Source organism: Callithrix jacchus, chromosome 14 (assembly GCF_049354715.1).
Source record: "Callithrix jacchus isolate 240 chromosome 14, calJac240_pri, whole genome shotgun sequence".
Classification (NCBI taxonomy): Eukaryota; Metazoa; Chordata; class Mammalia; order Primates; family Cebidae; genus Callithrix; species Callithrix jacchus.
The window spans coordinates 60,033,175-60,054,405 of record NC_133515.1 but is presented as its reverse complement, the minus strand read 5'-3'; the positions used below and the strand labels follow the sequence as shown (position 1 = coordinate 60,054,405).

General features: G+C 38.4%; 1 protein-coding gene across 19 annotated transcripts in view; it reads left to right on the top strand.

The window, feature by feature from the left end:
* The window catches only part of SPTBN1 (spectrin beta, non-erythrocytic 1), a 216,361-nt gene that overhangs the window by 6,000 nt on the left and 189,130 nt on the right, over window positions 1-21,231 (top strand). For 6 of the 19 annotated variants that reach the window (XM_035272584.3, XM_078349347.1, XM_035272580.3 and 3 more), the window contains exon 2: window positions 16,578-16,690. The exons of 7 other annotated variants lie outside the window; for them this stretch is intronic. The gene's annotated coding sequence lies outside the window, so the exon portion shown is untranslated. Of the gene's footprint in view, window positions 1-8,213; window positions 8,272-8,604; window positions 8,675-16,577; window positions 16,691-21,231 lie in introns of those variants that run through there. 6 more of the 19 variants (XM_078349350.1, XM_078349349.1, XM_078349351.1 and 3 more) reach the window with 2 other exon arrangements.

The following is a 21,231-nucleotide window of genomic DNA, read 5'->3' as shown; positions in this document are numbered from 1 at the left end:
AGATTACTTTGTAATATGGTTTTTTATTTAGTGAATAATTGGATACATTCTCTTGCCAGGACTTGAAGTTGTTATGGTTTCGTGGACTGGCTTGAAGTTGAATAAGAATTAGGACCATCCTGGTCAACATGGTGAAACCCCGTCTCTACTAAAAATCCAAAAATTAGCTGGGCATGGTGGCGTGTGCCTGTAGTCCCAGCTACTCGGGAGGCTGAGGCAGAATTGCTTGAACCCAGGAGGCGGAGGTTGAGGTGAGCCGAGATCGTGCCGCAACCTGGGTAACTCCAGCCTGGGTAACGAGAGCAAAACTCCATCTCAAAAAAAAAAAAAAAAGAATTAGTTCCTGAATATAAGGACTGTATAGGATATAGAGTATATTTTATGTACCATACACAGAAGGTAAAATACCTTTTACAGGCTGGAAGTGTGACTTTGGCTAGCCTTTAACTCTCTGGTCTCAGATCTAATTTTATAAAATGAAAGACTTAGATGAAATTACAGTAGGGGTTAAAACATGGCACATGGCATCACTTTCTTCTGTTCCTGGCAGACATCGAAAATCAATAATGGTACTCGTTTTCCATTGAGCTGAGATAGAGTCTCTGTAATATTCTTAACATGGTGTTGCAGGCAATAAGTAACAATCGATTAAATCTGGCACTCAGTTTTTAAGATTCTGTGATTATAAGATTCTTGAGAAACTTATCGCATTGACAGTGTTCAGAGTACAGTGAGACAGGAAGAAGCTAGAAAAAAGGAAACAGGAGAGAAGAGAGTGTGGGGGTCCACAAGTTAAGGGAGCAAGTTACAGTGGTGGCCAAGGGAACAAGGAAGGGAGAGATTGGAGAATGGTTGTGAAGGCGTCATCTTATGCCAGCTACTTGTAGGGTGAATGGATGGGAGGTGGACCTAGTGGGTGAGCAACTAAGGTAACAAAGATTTCAAATTTGATTAATGACAAAGAACATGTTTGGTGATGATGGCAGAAATAGACAAGTCAAGGACATGAGTGGTTATTTGATTGGGAACGACGTCAGTTTTGCTTTAAACATGTTTGAGTTTGAGGTTCCTGCACAACCCTCAGTTTTGTTCACCCTTATGTGCCTTGGGTTTGCTCTTCTTGAGGAATATCTTTGTGGTGTTCTCTGTATTACCTGGGGTTGAATATTGTCCTGCTTTGCTAAATTGGGAAAGTTTTCCTGGATAATATCCTGAAGAGTATTTTCCAGCTTGGATTCATTCTCTCCGTCACATTCAGGCACACCTATCAAACGTAAATTAGGTCTTTCACATAGTCCCATATTTCTTGGAGACTTTGCTCATTCCTTTTTATCCTTTTTTCTCTATTCTTGTCTTCTCATTTTATTTCATTAAGTAGGTCTTCGACCTCTGATATCCTTTCTTCTGCTTGATCAATTCAGCTATTCAAACTTGTACATATTTCGCTAAATTCTCGTGTTGTGTTTTTAACTCTGTTAAAACCTAATCAGATAATTAACTGAGTTTGAAACGAAGGAGAAAATACTAAGGGCAGCCAGAAAGAAAGGTCAGGTTACCCACAAAGGGAAGCCTATTAGACTTACAGCAGATCTCTCAGCAGAAACTCTACAAGCCAGAAGAGAGTGGGGGCCGATATTCAACATCCTTAAAGAACAGAACTTTCAGCCCAGAATTTCATATCCTGCCAAACTAAGCTTCACAATTGAAGGAAAAATAAAATCTTTTATGAACAAGCAAGTACTCAGAGATTTTATTATCATCAGGCCTGCTTTATAAGAGCTTCTGAAAGAAGCATTATACATAGAAAGGAACAACCAGTATTAGCCTTTCTAAAAATATACCAAAAAGTAAAGAGCATCAACATAAAGAAGAAGTTACATCAACGAATGGATAAAATAGCCAGTTAACATCAAATGGCAGTAATCCTAAATTTAAGTAGACTACATCCCCCGATCAAAAGATACAGCCAAAACCTAACGGTATTCTACACCCAGACCCATTTCACATCCAAAGATACACAAAGACTCAAAACAAAGGGATGGAGAAAGATTTACCAACCAAATGGAGAGCAAAAATAAATAAATAAATAAAAAGCAGGAGTTGCAATTCTCGCATCTGATAAAATAGATTTCAAAGCAACAAAGATATAGTGGTAAAAGGATCAATGCAACAATAAGAGCTAGCGATCCTAACACCCAGATACATAAGACCTATAAAGAGACTTAGACTCTCTAGACTCCCACACAATAATAGTGGGAGACTTCAACATCAATATTAGATAGATCAACGAGACAGAAAATTAATAAGGATATCCAAGACTTGAACTCAGATCCAGAATAAGTAAACTCAATAAATATTTATAGAGCTCTCCATTTTAAATACACAAAATATACATTCTCCACCTTAAATACACAAAATATTGATTGACCATTATTAATACCCATTTTTAGAATAAAGCAACATTCCCATTCTCTCTCCCTCTTTTTCTTCCTCTTTCTTCCTCTCCTTCACTCCTTTTTTCTTTCTAAAAAAAAAGAAAAGAAAAAAAAGAACCACAGACCTCTGTTGACTCCCTCAATCCAAAAAATAAATAAATAAATAAATTTTAATGATTATAAAATGTGGAGTATTTGCTTAGTTTGTCTCAATTTTATACTTTCTTTTAAGTAAGCAGTTTGATTTGTTTAAAAAACAGACATTCTAGCAAATAAAAATCATTTAGATAAATAATGCCAAGTTCAGCCTATATTAAACTTGTTCCTAGACATCATGTCAAAATAATAGGAAAGGAAAATATTTATATATATGTATTTTTTAAACAAACAAGAAAATGCTGAAGCCCTAGTATCTAAGGAAAGGATATGAGCAGATAGTTTACAAAAGAAGAAATCAAGGAGACTGATAACTGTAAGTTCAAACTCACTGCTGTATGAAATACAGACTAAAATAGTCAGCTGATGTTTTCACTTAAATTAATGGGTAGATAATACACTCTGGGCTGCTGTGAGATGACAGCTCTGCATCACTTGTTGAGAGAGTATTCTGATTAATACAGATTTAGGGGAAAACGGTTGGGTTATATATGTAACAGAAGCCTTAAGTGCTTATATCTTGAACTGAAATCTCACTTGTAGCTCTGTAACCGAAAAAAAACAATTAAAATTAAGGATGAGTTTTTAAACAAGGATTTTCTTGGCAAAATAAATAGTGAAAAGGGAAATATTTTTTTAATGGAGCATAATCAAATAAATATGGCACAACTGTAGGGTGGAATTCAATATAGTGCTTAAAATAATGATTTGGAAGAATATTATTGACATGGGAAGATGCTGATAATATGATGGTTAGTGGAAATATCTGGATACAAAATGGTATAGCATAGTATAATCCTACTTTTATTGTATTAAGTAAAAGACTGGAAGGAAATACATTAAAGTGTTAATAGTTTGCTCTGGATGGTAGGTTGATGGGTGATTTCCTCTTTTGTATGAAAGGAAATTCCCATGACTTAATGTTTTTCTTTTTGAGTTTTGAAATATTTCACAGTAGAGAAGAATACAGTAAATACTGTAATAGTTGACCATGAGGACCATTGCTTTTTTTTGTTTTATTTTGTTTTGTTAGAGATTGAGTCTTATTCTGTTGCCCAGGCTGGAGTGCAGTGGCACAAACACAGCCTCACTGCAGCCTCCACCTTCCAGGTTCAAATGATCCTCTTGCCTCAGCCTCCCAAGTAGTTGCAGGCATATACTACCACACCGGGCTAATTTTTAAATTTTTTTATACAGATGGGGTTTTACCACGTTGCCCAGGCTTGTCTTGACTCCTTAGCTCAAGTGATCTGCCTGTCTTGGTCTCCAAAGTGTTGGGATTACAAATGTGAGCCACCACGCCCAGCCTCGAGGACCATTTTTTTAATAATCAAAAAAGCAATCAACACTTTAAAAATTCTGATTTTTAAAAAGGAAAGAAAAAAGTAAATCTGTTTAATTTAGATCATTAAGAAATAGTTTTAAATCCAACAACTGTTATATCTGTCCTTTGCAGTTTTCTAAGAGCAATGATATAATGTGTAATTCAGCATCTTAAGGGTGTAGGTGTGAGATAAATTAGTGTATTCAAATGCATTGATTCTTTACATTAACCTAGGGCAGCTTAAACTGTGGAGAGGACCTGGGTTCTTTGGGATTTCTAATTTCCACACTTGAGTGCAGAGCAGCGGAATTCCATGACGTGCTTGTTCTCACTTGTGGAAAGCTAAACACTGCTACTGCAGCTAATTTGTAACCATTAGACCATCATGTTTCATTGGAATGGGTCAGAAATGAAGATAAAATTCCAAGTGAATATTTTAAAATAAAAATTACTTTGGATTTAGATTTACTTTCAGCGAATGGTGTCTCAGCATCTGGGAATATTGTAGGCTAAGATAGAGAAGAACTAATTTTAATATCTTTCCTTTTTTGTATGAAAAGAAATTTCTGTGCAATGTTAGTTTTTATGTATATACATACACAAAATATGTATATGTATATATATAAAATGATGCATATATATCACATTTATTTTATATATATATATATATATATATAAATATATCTCACACACATAGGAAAGAGATGTGTGTGTTTGATTGAGTAATCTCTACCACAAAGGGAGGCACAAGGCTATTTTAAAACTTTTTAAATGGGGAATTTTATAGAGACAGTATTTTGAAAATGAATCCCATGAATGAGTCAAGTTGTCCTTAGCCAGTGGAGGAAATGTTTGGGAGGGAATAGTACTTTCTGTTTTATGATCCAAGTCTTTAATGTATTGGTACTTTGTAAAATGTAGCTTACAAAAATTAATGAATTTCCATGAATTTTGTGTATTTTCTGCCGTGAGCTTTAACCGAGTGGTCGTTTGAGGAAGCTTTCAGGATTAATTGTGCTTTGACATATGAAAGTAAGATGTTATTAAAATTGCTTTAAAACTGACCTTGTTTGTAGGAGTCATACTTCCATTCTTAATAAACTCTCAACTGTGAGAGTAAATGTCTAAGTGATTTTTAGAATATCTCGGCTGTAGAATCGAGAGTGCCTTGTTAGTTCTGATCTTTAATATACATATTTGAAGCCACTAGTTAGGCAGTAAAATATGTATTAGAACATAACTATAGATTTTTACCCAATAGATCAACTAGTATGAAATTTAGAATGATATATAAATATAATAAAATTTATTCCTTTGAGGTATGTATGTTCAATGTGTAATTTGTGTAATTAAATATGTTTATACTTCAAAGTTCATGAGCCTATTAACAGTGGTTATCTTAGGTAATGGAAGTGCAGATTTCATCTCTGTATAATCTCTCCATGTTTTCTAAGTTTTAGAAAAAATTAATAAATTCTTGCTCTTTATCAAAAATATCCTAACACTTCAGACCAATTGTAAAAACTAATGATTAATCAACTAAATATATTCTCTGCTGTTCAGTTTTTTCTACTAAACTTAGAAAAGCAGTATTAATAATAAAGTTATAAAGAACACTGAGATTTTTAAAATATCTTTTCATTCCTTGTTTAAATGTTCATTTTTGTTACGGCCTTAGTAGTTTGTTCATTACTTCTGCAGAGTGTGGGAAAAGATGTAGGAACTGGGCCACAAGGGAGCCTAATAGAAACATTGCCCAGGAGAAATCAACCCCTAATGACCACTGCGTTTGGCTCTGGGTGAAGTTTCGTTTCCCTACACTCTTGGGTGGCTGTTTCAGGGATACATTTTGTTCTCGTATGTTTGCCACAAGGCCAAATCTAAATGCTCAAGGGTTGTACACTTTTCTGGAATGTTCTTTACCAGCTGTACAGAGTCTTGGGCTGGAATAGGGCCTTGTATTTATTTTTATTTTTATTTTTATTGTTTGGCCCTTTTCCCTCTTTGTCTTGTTTACTTGAACGGGAAGGAAAACTTAGATTCTTCCTTAAAACAATGCTTATTTATTTTGATCTGTGATGTTTAAACATTTTCCATGGCATTTTGAAACCTGTAAGCATAGGAGTGCTTTTATAGTGATTACAACAGTCTTAAAAGTTAAAATACTGTTTTTATTTTTATCACTTTAGAATCCCTGAATTTTTTTGACAATGTCTGCTAATATGCACAGTATATGTAGTTTTTCTGAATGGTTTATAAACAATATATACCATCACAAAGGCGTAAATGAGCATAAAAATCATCATTAAAAATACAAAAGCATTTTTAAGATATTTATCAAAATAATAGATGCTTATTTCAGATCATATGGAGAATAAAGATGAATACAAAGGAGACAATTAAAATCACTAGGTACTGCATGGGCCCAGAAGCATGCAGTTAATATTTTAGTATTTCTTGGTTGGGCGCGGTGGCTCACACCTGTAATCCCAGCATTTGGGAGGCAGGCAGGTAGATCACAAGATCAGCAGTTTGAGACAAGCCTGGCAAACATAGTGAAGCTCCTCTGCCTCTACTAAAAATACAAAAATTAGCCAGGTGTGATGGTGGGCGCCTGTAGTCCAAGCTACTCAGCAGGCTGAGGCAAGAGACTCACTTGAACCCGGGAGGCAAAGGTTGCGGTGAACTGAGACTGTACCATTGCACTCTAGCCTGGGTGACAAAGCAAGACTCCATCTCAAAAAATTTAGTGTTTATTTTTAAGGCTTTTCTTTCTCTCTGCATATTTTTTCATCTCACAAATTTATAATAAGGGCTAATCCTCAAATCTTAGACTGAACATGTAAAGTTTGGACAATTTGTATAATCACATGATGATGTTCAGCACTCTTGGAACTTATGCCTGCCTCATGGCAAAACCTAAAATCTAATGACTGGTCTATAGTTAAAGCTATAGCATGAACACTGTCTCTTGCCCTGAGCTGTTTTAGGGGTGGGATGTTAAAGAAAAATGGTGAAGAAAGAGAGAATTCAAAAACTTGTTTATTATAGCTATTTATCTTTTCTGAATAATGTCTTTTTATAATGGAAAAATACTAGAAATTAAGTTCTTATTAGATAACGTGCCTTCTGTTTTGTTCTGAAGGAAATTCCTATCACAGTTGCATTAATTCCCCTGAGAGACATCTCTATATGCTTCAGACAACATCTGATTTTACTTTTGCCTTCATATTTCAGAAAGTCTTTGAAACAGCTCCCATAACTTGTTGCAGTGGAATGGATGTGGTTATTATAATCTTGGTTTTAAGCGTAATAAATTTTACTGGGCTGGGTTTGGTTGTAACTGTTGAAAGCATATATTAGAGCTCACCTTTCTTGGGGTCTTTGTTTTTGCTGGATTCTTTAAAATTCTATCTTGGGATTTAGGATCTATTTCAAGAAGGAAAAGCTACATGTATATTTGATTATGGAAGCCAGTCCTTTAAGCTTTAAGGACTTCAGATGGATGGAGGTGACTTGCTGGCCTTTGTTGCATTAGCTCTAGTATTTGGCTTCTTTCTCAGGAAGGTGCCAAAATGGCTTGCATCTGCTGCAGGAAAAGAGAGTAGTAGGAAGAGTGGAGAAATATCCTTTTATTGGAAGATAAAGAAAGCCCTTTCCAGCAATTTCCTTTAGAAACTTGGGGGTTGCTGTTAGTCTCCTTTGGGTGATGGTCCCCAAGAAAAAGTGACAAATGGCCTTCTTCTGGGGTTTAAACACTAAAGGCCAGTGGTGGCCCTTTTCACAGTTAAGAGGGAAAATCACAGTTGAGCTGGACTGGGTGGACTTTCTCCAAATAAGGGATTCTTCTGAAACACCCCACCTGATGGGAATCATTCTATTTGCAGATGGCCAAAGCCCATCAAGGGAAATGCTTGGTGGTTACTGTGCCTGAGCTGTCTGAAGCCTGGTATGGGATTCTCAACTTGATCTTGAAGCAGCTGCAAATGTTAGATCTTGACACTTGGGATGGCAGCAAGACCAGGCAGTGCCCAGAGTGGTCCCAGTGGCCTAGGTTAGGGGAGGGCAGGGGGCTGGAATGTGGCCTTAGCCAGACCTCTGAGCAGATGAGACTACCTGTCACTATTTTGGGAGATGAGTTGTTGGAGATATCAGTCAGATGACTTCCCTGAGAGGGGCCTGGTCCTTCTCACAGCAAGGTTGACAAGTCTGTGCTGCCAGTTGTCCTTAAATACTCAGTTTATCTCCTGGGGTGGAGTTGGGGAAGCACCTCTACCCTGGAGCAAAGTGATTTGCCTGTCATTTGGGAAGGAAAGAAACCAGAACACATCTTGTGTTTCATTCTTTGTTTTAAAGGTAGGTTTTTGTCTGTTTGCTTGTTTTTAAATCAATACCCATTGCTAAAGGAAATCCTGGCTTCCCTGATAATCAGGATGATTTCTTATTTTGAAACACCTATTTTGCCTTTGAAGTGTGTGTTTCTGATATAAGAATACTAGGTTTCATTCTAGTTCTAGGAATCTCACTTAATTCATAAAAGGTAATTTAATTAGTGAGAAGTCTGATGTATTATCTTATTTCAAAGGAAGACTATTCTTTTCTGTTTGTTGAATTTTTTATATATATTTTTCCGGCTGTGAAGAATTATTTTATTTGTATATGTCTGCATGCATTTTTATTCTTTATTAGGTATGTATTTCCACTGGACTACGCTCTTGTTAAAGGAAACCATTGTTCACATGAAATAAACATATCTTTGGTGAGTCATACTTGAGAACTGCTTCTCAGTCTTTTCAACTTTTAAAGTCAGTGGTATTTCATGTAAAGAATATATCGGTAGCTGGTCTATCTCTGGAATGTTGTGCAGCTGTGCAGAGCATGAGGCTCAAATGTGCTAATTAAATATGTTTTTTAGCAAGAATGGAATGTAGCAGCATGTGAATGGCTTCAAAAACCATTCCATTTTGCTTTTGAAGAGGACTTTTTGTTTTTGTCAAATACTAACAGTTAGCACACTGACTTTTAGAGGATGTATTGCTCTGTTAAATTGTTCTTTTCAGCTGAGCAGGGTGGCATGTGCCTGTAATCCTAGCCACTCCAGAGGCTGACGTTGCTTGAGCCCAGGGCTTCACAACTAGCATGGGCAGAGTAGAGAGAACCTGTCTCAAAAAAAACCCCAAACTGTTCTTTTCACAGAGCTAATGGGGCTGTTTAAATACTGTGATTTATCCTTTAGAACAAGCTTGCCCAACCCGTGGCCTAGGACAGCCTTGAATGTGGCCCAATACAAATTTGTAAACTTTCTTAAAACATTATGAGATTTTTTTGTGTGATATTTATTTATAGCTCATTAGCTATCATTAGTGTTAGTATATTTTATGTGTGGCCCAAGACAATTCTTATTCTTCTAGTGTGGCCCAAGGAAGCCAAAAGATTGGATACCCCTGCTTTAGAGTATACCCAATTAATAATCTTCAAAATGTAGGAGTCGGGTGGGGTGGCTCACGCCTGTAATCCCAGCACTTTTGGAGGCCAAGGTGGGAAGACTGCTTGAGCCCAGGAGTTTGAGACCTGCCTGGGTAACATGGTGAGACGCAGTCTCTATAAAAACAAACAAAAATAAGAACAGAATGTAGGCAGTGGTGGCATGACTAAGCTTCTAAGCTTTAGCATCTGTAGTTAAGGTGTCCCTTCATCTTTCTCATTTCCCTTGGTGTCAGTTCTTAGTTGGTGAGTGCCTAACCTTTCTTTGGGCAGTAAGGCATGACGTTTCTCCCAGTTTGAGTGGAATTCTGATCCTTTTTTTTTTTTGGTGAGTGTGAGTTGTATCTTTTGGACTAAGCTGCATTCACTCAGGTGGTGGTCTGATATTTAATTTTTTCAGTCAGGCATTGTGCAAAGTGACCTGATGGGAATACACGGCAGGTTGGTTGTGTAATGTGGCAACATCTTACTTGGTTGTCTTTAGAAATAAGTGGGACGTGATTCCAGCAAGGGTGTTCATAAAATGTTGGAATGTGTTGGAGAACTGCCAAGAGGTTGGGAGCAAGCTGTGTGACAAATACTAATGCAGCCTTGGCCTGCCTTAAAATAGCTGCAGGTTAACAAATATCTTGAAACTTGTCGTTTCATTTGAGCAAAATTGCTCCTCTGAATGTGTTACCAAGAGTTAGAGATGATTGCTTTCCTTTTTTTTTATCGATGTTTACATCTTATGAGCATATGAAGAAGATAATTCTCTATATCATCTTATCTTGAATGATTTTTACTGTACTAATTAGTAGCACATTATCCCAAACTTCACTTGTAACTCTGCCCTGCTCACCCGACTCCCTGCAGAATATATAGTCTTTGTAGTTCGAATAAAAACTGGGGCCCTGAAGATTTTTTTAAAAGTCCTATATTTTGTATGTTTGATAGGCATTTGGAAAGTAATTACTGATGTTTGAACTAATACATTGTGGAGGCAGCGTCAGAGGCATCGTTTACTTTCCTGTGGAATCTTGTCTTAGCTGATTCACTTTTAGACTTCTTAGTAAGTTCATTGATAGTTTGTAGTACTTGGTTCTTGTTTGCAATTAAATTACTTTCTAACTATAGTTTCTCAATTGTTTTCAAAAGAAAGGCTTGTTTTTTAAGACAGAGTGGTAAAAACAAAGGGGGTAGGGAATAGTCTTTGGAATGGGTCTGTACAGGCTTGAGCCTAATGGTGATGTGATCAAGGTTGGGTTGGGTATAGCTGGATGGCGGGTCCTCTTCTTGTATAGAAACATTATTTCTGGTTATATGTAAGTGCCTTATATAGAGATTTATAATTTGTAATTACTATACCTTTTGGTCAGTAGAATTGAGGTTATTTGGGGTATGTTTTTAGAATATGTAAGAACCATGTTTTGTGTTTTTATAACATAGAAAAATATTTTGTGGAAAATGCATGTGTGGGCAGCTTCTTTAAATGTATTGATCCTTTCACTTTTAGATGGCAGATGAATTCCATGTGGCATTGCTGCCATGCTGGAAAATTTCTTTATTGAGCCTATGACTTTTAAAGTGTCAAAATTCTGTTTTTTGCTTTTTCCTTTTTTTGTACATGTCCAGTTTTTTTTTAACACACACACACACACACACACACACACACACACCCTTGGATAACTGAACTGGTAAACTGAATTGAGGAGAGGTGAACTACATGCCACCATTTCCCTTTTGCTTAGATACCATGTTCTGATCTTCTCATGTGAAAATACATTTTGAATAGTTTTCACCTCAGACCGTCCATTGACTTAGAGTATGCATTCCTTTAACCTTTCAAGAGAATTCACTTATTCACTATACGATAAGCAGGCAAAAAGTTAAATACTCAAATGCCCCTTTTCTGGATTATTATCTGAATTAGAAAAATATTCATCTTAAATTTTACACATGCATATGGGATGTTATCTCTCCTTGTCTGTATGCCTTGTACTGGCACAAGTTTATAGGACTAGGAACAAATAAGCTTAGCATTTAAAATATTCCAGACATAAAAATCCATGGAATCTGCTGGGGGATGCACAGTCAGACAGACCCAGGGTTTTAATTGGTTCCTTCTGCAGTGCAAAGGCAGATGGAAATGTTACCAAAGTCTGCTGCAGATGGCAGTGGGGTGGACAGGTGAGGCGCACATGCAAGTTTGTGCCACTGATAGGGGGAGTAATGAGTTGGTTTATGAAATGCTAGCCATTTTAGATGTTTCTACAGCTGTTGTTGGCTAGCTGAAAATAAATTGAACTTGTTGGAATGGTAGAAGTTTTACTGTCTGAATAGGCTTAGATAAAATAGGGCTTCACATGCCTGTAAAGATGTCTGTTGTAACATTATTATGATTTTTTTTAAGTGGTGATAACCTAAATGTCCATCATTGGAAAGTTAGAGGGTGAATATGTATTCTGGAGGCAATACAGTGTATAGTTAAAAGTGCCGACCATGGAGTTTTGCTGCCTGGGTCTAAATCCTGATTTCACCATGGGCCCACTTTGTGACCCTGAGCAAGTCATTAACCGCGTTCTCTGTCTCAGTTTCCTCATCAGTAAGATCAGGATGATCATAGTAAGACCACATAGGATTTGTTGGATTAAATAAGTTATAAGTAAAGCAGTTAGCCTAGTGCCTGGAAAATACATAAGTATTAGTTGTTTACTATATTAATAAAAACATTATTATTATGGAAAATCTTCTAATAACATGGGAAGGTTTTTAACATAAGGGGAAAAAGCAGAACGCAAGATTGTATAAATGGAGCTATGGCAAATATGTAGAAAAATACACAAAAATACAAATATTAAGGTTTTGGGGGAGGGGAGAATGGATGAGATTACTTGTGATTTTTGCTTTTGTCTCAGAGCTGTTTTGTATTTTCTGTTGTTCTGCAGTAAACATATGTTATTTTTATATTTGAAAAAATAAACTTTGTTTTGAAAAGTGAATGTAGGCCGGGCTCAGCGGCTCATGCCTGTAATTCCAGTACTTTGGGAGGCCCAGGTGGGTGGATTACCTTAACATCAGGAGTTTGAGACCAGCCTTGCCAACATGGTGAAACCTCGTCTCTACTAAAAATACAAAAAATTAGCCGGGTGTGGTGGCACACAACTGTTAGCCCAGCTACTTGGGAGGGTGAGGCAGGAGAATTGCTTGAACCTGGGAGGCAGAGGTTGCAGTGAGCTCAGATTGTGCCACTGTACTCCAACCTGGGTGACAAAAGTGTAACTCCATATCAACAACAACAAAAAAAAAGTGAATGTATCCCTTGCAAACAGTTAGTTTGTCAATTATAAGATCAGCTTATTCTTTAACAGCTCCGAGTCTTCCATTTGACAACTGTTTGTCTCCTTTTGATTCTACAGTACTTTCGCATTCTTACAGAAGCTGGTGGGAAATGCTGGATTAGACCACATTATCTACACTGTTATCTGTGTTCAGAAACTTGTAATGATCACAGATAGGCAGTCTCTTCTCTTTGTGGTCACATGGGAGGATTACTCCTGCCTGCTGCCCTAGCTTTTCAGTGGCGCCTTTGACTAGTTCTGGCGAATGGCCTATGTCCAGCCTATCACCAGAGTCCTTGAGTGAGAATGACAGACCCCCCCTGCTACCATGTGACAGACGTGTAACATGAGTGGGAAACATGCTTCTGTGAGTTTGAGCCACAGAAAGGCATTCTGACAGCGTGCCTCGGAGTAATGACCCTCAAAACTATTTTTAAAATTCATCGTTTAGGTTTTTCCACTAATTCAGACTGTGTAGTGTAAAGAATACAGCCATCGGTAAATCACATGACTGTTGTTTATTAACAGTATGAATTTAGACACACTATGTAATAGAGTTTTAGTTTTCTTGTGTCAAAGGCCTAACCTCCACAAACTCCAAACAAACAAAACCTGATGACTTTAAATTAATCCATACAAGGTGTTTAGTTTTATTTCACTGCTCTTTAGTGCTTGAATTGAGATTCTTTAGACCAAAATGGCCTTCTTGAAGATTCATTTTTATTGTATGCTTATTCCACATTTCTCTATTTATTTTGTCACTTTTGGTCACTATATATAGATTTATTTAAGAAAAATTCCCTTCTATAGTGTATCAGGCAGGTTAGGCTGGTGCTGCAGTAACAAAGATTTCCAAAATCTCAGTGGCTCAAACTCACAGATGTGTATTTTCCACTCATTTTACTTCTCCGTCATATGGTGGTAGGGGGCTCGCCATCCTCACTCAAGGACTGTGGGCTTATGGGCTGGACACAGGCCATTGATCATAATAGTCAAATGCCCCACCCACATGCTAGGGGAACAGGCAAGAGTAATCCTCCCATGTGACCACAAAGAGAAGAGACTGGATATGTGTGATCGATCATTAAAAGTTTCAAACTAAACATAGATAACAGTGTAGATAATATCGTCTAATCCAGCATTTCCCATCAGCTTGTTTAAAGCACCAGTTTTGCAGTATATAAACATGTGCTATTTATAAAGGGCATTTCCTGGTCAAGTAAATCTGGAAAATGCTGGGCTTAGTATCGTGTACTAGGGTTCTTTAGTGAAAGACGTCTCAGAGTTGTTATGTCCTAACAGGCATTCTAGAAGTGGAGAGTAACATACGATGTTTCCCAAACTTACTGACTTTTAAATTCATTTATTTCTTTTCATAGCCTTTCTTGGATGCAGGATTTCATAGAATATGCTTTAGGGTACCCTAAGTTGTCTAATTTGTTCTCATGCAAAGCAAATATTTGGAATTGCATTTTAAGTAATACTTGCCTTGGGAAGAAGCTTTGTTTTTATTGTTTGTTAGAATAGTTGACTATTTAAAGAGAGAGACTTCTACTATTATGAATCAAATTGCAGGCGGTGTTTTTGAAAATATGTTATTACTGGTTACATGCCCATGTTGAATCCACCGGCCTTTTTCTTTATTTTGTTGCATTTGTGTTCTAACCTTATCATTGAAAAGAGAAAGGTAAATAAACCTTGATCACATATCTTAGTGGTTATAAAACAATTAAATTGGTTTGGACAGATGGCCCAAACAGAGGGTTTTTTATTGACTTCAGTGTTTTTCTTAGTTCTCTTTGACTTTCTATAGCAAGTTTTCTAGAAGTTTTGAAATGAGACACTACTGAAATGAGGGCTCTGATAAGAAACAGAGAGATAACTGTTGTCAAGAGATATTAAGTATTTCTCTACCAGAAGACTGAATTTAAACACAACATTCGTTTCCAGGGATTTTATGCCTGCATATGTAACAAATCTCAGTATGGAAGTTTTCACTTAACTGTGGCTGTAAACTTCCTGTAATAAACTATAGGTAAGAAGGACTCCCCACCCCTGTTTTATAACAGCACACGGGTAAAACCTTATAAAGACTAAACTCTAACTCCCCAGATTTTCAGATATTTGGCATTAGCTTTCTTTTAAATGACAGATTCACTTTCTATTAAAAATCACGTGAAATCCAGGCCAAGAATTCTTTTTTCACTTTCTGTTTTGTTTTCTTTTTTCCTTTGTGAGTAAACAAGTGTGAAGGACAATTGCTTTTTCTTAACAGGAAACACACTTTTCCTGTAATGGGTAATGGGGCTGTCCGTTACCTCACAGCCCCATTCTACCCTTTTGCCACCGTCAGTACTATTAAGACTGATTGGGAGGCGGGGCGTGGTGGCTCACATCTGTAATCCCAGCACTTTGGGGGTCCGAGGTAGACAGACAGAGGTCAGGAGTTCCAGACCAGCCTGGCCAATATGGTAGAACCACATCTCTACTAAAAATACAAAAATTAGCCAGGTGTGGTAGCACACGCCTATAATCCCAGCTACTTGTAAGCCTGAGGCAAGAGAATTGCTTGAACCCGGGAGATGGAGGTTGCAGTGAGCGGAGATCATGCCATTGCACTTCAGCCTGGGTGACAGAACAAGACTCCATCTCAAAAAAAAAAAAAAAAAAAAAAAAAGACTTGCTTTTTGAATGCGACTTGGGAGAATTCGAGGCAGGAATAACTTTGTTCAGAGCCATACTTCCCAGTCTTCTTTTTGTTGATTTTAGTATCGTCGTGGAAAAAGCATTCATGACCCATCACAAAAACAAACAGTAGTAAAACATTTTTCACATGGTCTGGGGCTGACAGGAATCAGGCTTAATATATCCAGAGATATGACAAACATGGGAACCTGCACCGATCGCCACAGAGCTGCCCGATCCTGGTCCCAGGGCCCTTGTCTATGGCAGGTCTTCTTGGGGGGAAGAGATTTCACTCTCTTATGAGAATGCTCATATTTGATGCCCTCAGATGCCTGTATCAGGTTCCAGTGATGGTAGCCTTGGAGTAAGTCTACCTTTGAGAGAGGATTGTTTTTTTCCTCACCCTTCAGGGACCTGTAGTGGGTACCCTCATGGGCCACCCTCTGGACCAACTCAAATGTTAGGGAGTTTGGGGCTGGGTCAAACCCTGTGGATCTTAGTACATCCACATGATTGTATCAGAGAAGAGTCCGGAGCTCAGAGAGGCTAGATGTAGTCACACTGCTTCACACAGGAGTAAGGGCTGAAACTATTGCTGTTAACAGACATGTGAAAATACTTGGCGTCCTTGCAACTATTTCCAATGTGCTGAACCTTGAAAGGCATCTTACAACCACTTGGGATGCATTTTAAATTATGTAAATGAAGTAAGCCTTACAAGTTTATGCTCATGTTTGCTGTTTTCATATAGTCAAACTAGTAATAGCGTGAATGATTAAACATATGCTCGGAAAATAGAAAGTGTTTTGAAAATACACAATACCAAAGGTAAAAAAAAAAGATATGTATGTGAGTATGTATGTGTGTGTGTATATGTGTGTGTGTGTGTGTGTGTGTGTGTGTGTATGTTTTATTAGTAGGAAAGGGAGGAAAGCCCATTGTATATGGAACCAAAAGCCAGAACCTACTGCATGTCCACCTTTGTTTTAATAAAAATTATAAACAACTGAGTATCCTGTCTGCCTGGCCAGCTGAAGGAAGGTGAAGGTCATTTTAAAATAGGAAAAGATCTTGTTAAATATTTGACCAGATACTTTGATAAGTTGAAATGTTTAAACATTTTCAGGCCCAGGGATGTCAGTGGAGGCTGACTGCAGTCTTCTCTGCCTGCAGATGACTTCTGCTGTGTATACCAATGATTTGAAGGCGGATAAAGTGTAGTTAAGAAAAACATGACCCTTACCACCACCTGCTCAATTGGTTTGTAACCATGTAGGAAATCTAAGGTAAGATTGGTAAAGGTGAAAAAATAAATCCTATTGTTCAGTCTGTGGAAGGTAGGACTTGGGAGGGAGTATTTTACAGTGGTTGAGTTCTGTTTCTTGGAGCCACAGTGCCTGGTTGGAACCCTACCTCTGCCAGTTATTGACTGTGGTCTTTGGTAGGTAAAGACATAATTTATTATCCAAACTATGTAATTTATGAGAACGAAAGGAGATACTTGTAATGCTTGTACCAGGAGAGCAGGCATAAACTAGGATGGTCTGAGGCAAACCAGGTGACATGGTCACTCTGGTGTTAAGCAAGTTACCTAATCTTGGTGTCTTGGTTTCTTCACATTGTGAAATGGACATGACTCACTTCCTGGGGTGTTAAGATTAAATGCAATAAAACGTGTGAAGTTTTGGAATGTTGTTTGACACACAACTGTTCAACAAATTTAGCTATTTGAAAAAATTATTTAGAATACTTAATTCGTGAAATAACCACTTATGTATTCGATTCGCTTTCTATTGTCATTATTTCTCCCAAGCTAATTTTGTTTTTTTTTTTCCTCCCCCAAGAGGCAAGGTCTCACTATGTTGCCCAGGCCTCTAACTCCTATGCTCAAGTGATCTTCCTACTTAAGCCTTCTGAGCAAACTTTGCTTTTAATAACGTTAATGTTTACTAATGGCTTTTTCCATTTATGGCACCTGCTCTAACTCATTTGCTTGCTTTATCTGAGCCCTTTACTCAGATAAAGGCTCAGAAAATAAAATTGACTTTTACTTTTTCAGCTACCTGTATATCTGGCACTTAATTATATAATTAGCACCTGTGGCGCAGAGATAGCTGGGTGTTGGGGCACTCATTTATCAGATTGTGTCTAATTAGCATCTACACTGGAGAGCTCCTTTTGAACAGCTGGCGCCAAGATATAGGAATAGTTGGGAGGTTGAGAGGTTGAGTGAGTGGGGAGTGGTGAAACTAGACCTTCTTGTCGCTTTTAAAAGTTGGATTTTTTCCAGTGTAGTGATATGCATGCAGGGTTGCCAGATTTAGGAAAAACAAAATCAGACAAAAAAAGAAGCCAGAATGTCTGGTTAAACTTTAATTTCAGGTAAATAGCACATCATTTTTTAGTATGTATTATGCAGTATTTGAGACTTACTTACCCTAAAAATTCAGCTTTAACTTGATGTCCACTGTTTATCTGGCAATCCTAGTTATGTGATCTAGAAAGAATTTTTATTCTATTCAGTGTAACCCACATTCAGATATATATGAAATGTGCAGTCCAGATCCTTTTGTAAGTATCGTGTTTATTTTTTAAAAAGTCCATATTGTCTACCCTGCATTGAATGGATGGTTGAGAAGTTGTTAGTGCGTTGCTGCTGCTGGTTCCTACAAAGGCCAAGATGAAAAAGAGTTGAGTTTGGTTTGCCACAGCAGCAGGGATTACATTTGCTCTTTGAGAACTTCTTGGCTGTGAGTGTGGATGAACTGAAACCATTTCTTTCTCCTTGGAGGGGAGTCCATTAGTTAAGGTGACTTATTGAAGCCCGGGCCAACTCTAGGAGTTCTCGGTTTTGTAATTGAATTACTTTAGTAATATTAAATAATTTGGGGAGTGGATTAAATTGAGGTCATTTATATATCATTTGTCAATGTACAGGGAACAACTTTTATTGTCATTAAAAGTGACATTCAGCTTGGCATCATGGTGAACACCTGTATAGTCTTAACTACTTGGGAAGCTGAGGTGGGAGGATTACTTGAGCCCAGGAGTTTGAGGCCAGCCTGGGCAACAAGCAAAACTCACATCTCTAAATAATAATAATGATGATGATGATGATAAGCAAATCCCAGAAATGAATAACAGGTTTGGGAAAAGAAAAAAAAAAAGTAAACTTCAAATACTCTTGTCATTAGAATCTCTCTTGCTGTTTTTGATTTTCAGCAGTGCTGCCTAGAAAATGCTGGTGAGTTTTTTGCCCCAGTTTTGGAAACTCTATCAGCAGTCAGCCTGAAGGGCATGGCATGCCTTTGGGAAATGCTGATTGTAAGATTAGAGGCTGCAGAAACCTGAGTGACTATTCGTGTGTGTGTGTGTGTGTGTGTGTGTTTGAACTCTGGGTATGATGCCTCTGTTAAACCAGGTCCCTGAGGAAAAGCTTCACCAGGTTAATGATGTACTTGGTGGAATTAGTAACATCAAGTAAAGGTTCAGATTGTGCCTGCTGGAAAAGAGTGAGCCAAAGCAAATGGATTTTGGACCAATACTGGCTTTTTAATTGCTGCTATTTAAAGAGTTTAATGTCTCCAATAATAAAGCACAGGTTTCAGATAATCTTTTGAAGAAAAATACATAGTGGTAAGAGCTTACTATTAGGCACAGATAGTGTTTGGTTGGGGTAGCCAAGGGGAGGAATCCAATTAAAGCTGTTTCTTCAGAGTACTAGATTTGGAGGTATATTTTGTTGTTAACTGGCGACTTTCCAGAAAATAATTATTTGTATATAAAGATTGATGCTAGCCAGGCTTTGTATACTGACAGTTATTTGTAAAACCTCTTGGCTTCCTCCTTTTACCTTCTTTTCTGATCTGTCTCATTTCCTCCTCATGGCTTCCTTTAGTGGCCCATTTTTTGAACATGGTTTTGCTCTTGATGAGCCTGAGGTTTCACAGTGTCACAAGATGGCATGGTGGGTGGAATATTTGGCCTCATTATTTACATGGCTTAGTATTTGAAATGTCTGGTTGGATAGGGATTGACTATTAATGGTAGACATTTCACACTTTGGAACATTGATCCTCAATCTTGATAGCACATTGGCATCCCCTGAGGAGGCTTAAAAAAATGCAAGTGTCAGCTGGGCATGGTGGCTCATGCCTGAAATCCCAGTGCTTTGGGAGGCTGAGGAAGGAGGATTGCTTGAGCCCAGAAGTTCAAGACCAGCCTGGGCAATATAGAGCTCATCGGCACAGAAGAAAAAGAAAAAATTAGAAAAAAATGCAGATATCTGGGTCCCACTTCCAGAGTATCTGATTTAATTGTCTGGGGTATGAAATGTGCCCCAGGTCTTGCAGGAGGTCCTCAGATGATTCTAACATAAGCCAAGTATGCATGTTATCCTCTGGCCTGCCCTTAGAAGGATGTCTCTAGCCTGCTCTGTCCAGTAGGAAGCCATGAGCACAAGGAGGTTGCTTATGTTTACAAGAATTAAAATGAAGTCAACCAAAACTTCATTTCCTCAGTCACACTAGCCACATTTTGAATGCTCAGCAGCCACCGATGGCTCATGACTACCATATCGGATAGTACAGATATAGAACATTTCCATCACAGCAGACAGTTGCATTGGGCAACCTAGATCTAGGACGTCAACAAAACATGGGAGGAACATGAACATTTGAGAAGCCTGACACTGGAAGGGCAGGCTTGGAATAGAGCTAATCCCACAGGACTTGGCCGTGCTGAGTTACTCCATGCTTTTTTAAGCAGCCTTTTTCTCAATGGTTTTTTGGCACCCAGAGCCCCACGGCAGTTGGTGCAATGGATTATGTGTCACATCTTACAGAAAGGCCCTGTTTAAAGCCGGCTGGCCTCAAGGGCTGTGGTGAGGACTGGGGGGCAGGCAAATGTGACCCCGAAGAGGCCACGCTAGCGAAGAGAGAATGCAGCTTTATTCTTTCAGAGCCGAGGAATGCCCAGCAAGGGACTGAAGCCTGAGTATTGGGGTTAAACTAGGTGAGAGCAGATTTTATCTCTTCTGCTGGAGAAAGACCAGCCTCAGTAGTTTGCCTCTCCTGGCTCATCTCTAGTGTGTGGGAAACAGGGACAGTGCTAGTACATATTTCCCATGAAATAAACTCCCATTGTGGGCCCCCATGTTATTGGAGGGCTGGGCACCAAGGGTGGAGAATGGAATCAATTATGTCCCATGTTTGTTCAGACATAGCACGTAAGATCCCAGGATAGGATCACAGAAGAGTGAGGGGTTAGAGGAAAGATGAAGTATGACAAAGAATGTGGATTTTCTATACCATGCTTCCCTCAGCAGGACCTTTTTAGAGGTTCTTCCTCCTGCAGGCATGAGAAACCCTCACATGGAGGGGCTGTCTGGAGGCCAGCAGTCAGTCTGTACCATCCGGGCTCTTTGCTGTGCCTTCCTGCCTCCTGCATTTTGCTGGACATTAGCACCTCCCCAGGAACAGATTTCTGTTGCTTTCCGTGAGCCCTGCTGTAAAGAAAATGCCAAGTGTTCCTGGGCACGGGAAATGTGTAGGAAGAACTCTGAGAATGCAAGAATCAAAGGCACTTGGGTGATTTAGGGGTGTGACTCCCAGTGGCTTCACGGGGTCTGTGAGTCATTTCAGAGAGTTTTCCTGTTTTGTCATTGTGTGCTATGTATAAATCCAGGGTGAAGTGTGAGTGCAGCAACAGACTTCATTCCCTTCTTGCTTTGTTCCGCTGGTCAGGTTAGTGTTCTTGATGGGGTTGTATCCAAATATTTGTATTGGGGCTGGGCATGGTGGCTCATGCCTGTAATCCCAGCACTTTG